The sequence below is a fragment of the Nomascus leucogenys genome, chromosome 7b (assembly GCF_006542625.1).
Source record: "Nomascus leucogenys isolate Asia chromosome 7b, Asia_NLE_v1, whole genome shotgun sequence".
Taxonomy (NCBI): Eukaryota; Metazoa; Chordata; class Mammalia; order Primates; family Hylobatidae; genus Nomascus; species Nomascus leucogenys.
In genome coordinates this window covers 61,361,133-61,362,547 of record NC_044387.1, presented here as the reverse complement: position 1 = coordinate 61,362,547, position 1,415 = coordinate 61,361,133, and the positions used below count along the sequence as shown (strand labels likewise).

General features: G+C 45.2%; 1 pseudogene; it reads left to right on the top strand.

Annotated features, from left to right (window-relative positions):
* The first annotated feature begins 439 nt into the window (after positions 1-439).
* On the top strand, positions 440-1,162 carry LOC105740049 (annotated as a pseudogene).
* The last annotated feature ends 253 nt before the right edge of the window (positions 1,163-1,415 follow it).

The window sequence follows — 1,415 nt, the reverse complement described above, 5'->3', positions numbered from 1 at the left end:
AAAGTAATTCTCTGAAGAGCATAGAAGTCAGGGTTACAGTGATAACTAGTATTTTTATTTATTTATGAGAAATGGTCTTACTCTGTCACCCAGGCTGGTGTGCAGGGTCTTGCTCTGTCGCCCAGGCTGGAGTGCAGTGGTGCGATCTTGGCTCACTGCAACCTGCACCTCCCAGGTTCAAGTGATTCTCCTCCTCAGCCGCCCGAGCAACTGGAATTACAGGTGCCTGCCACGACACCTGGCTAATTTTTGTATTTTTAGTAGAGATGAGGTTTCACTAGGTTGGTCAGGCTGGTCTCAAACTCCTTACCTCAAGCAGTCCACCCACCTGGGCCTCCCAAAGTGCTGGGATTACATGTGTGAGCCACCATGCCTGGTCGATAACTAATATTTTATAAAAGAATGCACCTGACCTTCCTTCTTGCCAAACGCCACCAACATGGTGTTCAGGCGCTTCATGGAGGTTGCCCGTGTGGGCTACATCTCCTCTGGACCTCGTGCCAGAAAACTGGTTGCAACTGTAGATGTTATTGATCAAAACAGGGCTTTGGTTAATGGACCTTGCACTCAAGTGAGGAGACAGACCATGCCTTTCAAGTGAATGCAGCTCACTGATTTCAACCTCAAGTTTCCACACAGTGCCCACCAGAAGTATGTCTGACAAGCCTGGCAGAAGGCAAACATCAATACAAAATGGGCAGCCACACGATGGGCCAAGAAGATTGAAGCCAGAGAAAGGAAAGCCAAGATGACAGATTTTGATCATTTTAAAGTTATGAAGGCAATGAGGAACAGAATAATCAAGAATGAAGTTAAGAAGCTTCAAAAGGCAGCTCTCCGAAAGCTTCTCCCAAAAAAGCACCTTCTGCGAAGGGTGCTACTGCTGCTGCAGCTGCTGCTAAGGTTCTAGCAAAAAATGACCGCTGTGGGCAAGAAGTCTCCAGCTCAGAAGCTTCCTGCCCAGAAAGCCACAGGCCAGAAGGCAGCTCCTCCTCCAAAAGCTCAGAAGGGTCAAAAAGCTCCGGCCCAGAAAGCACCTGCTCCAAAAGCATTTGGCAAGAAAGAGGCGATTAGAAAAGTAATAAAAGTTCTATTTGGAAAAAAAAAAAAGAAAGAAAGAAAAGGAGGCACTCAAGTTGAAAGCAAGGCTCTAAAATGCTAGGCTGCTCATGGATTTTTAAAATTGCATTATACAAACATGATCTTTACAGTTTTCCGTTTCCCTGGTAACCATTTATGATAAAAATAATCAACTTATTTGAGTTCCTCTGTCAGCTTTTGTCAGGATCTGGGATGTTACCCTACAGTTGACCCTTGAATAATGTGGGGCTTAGGAGGCGCCAATACCCTGTGCAATGGAAAATCTATGTATAACTTTTGACTCCCCCAAAGTATAATTGCTAATAACCTACGTT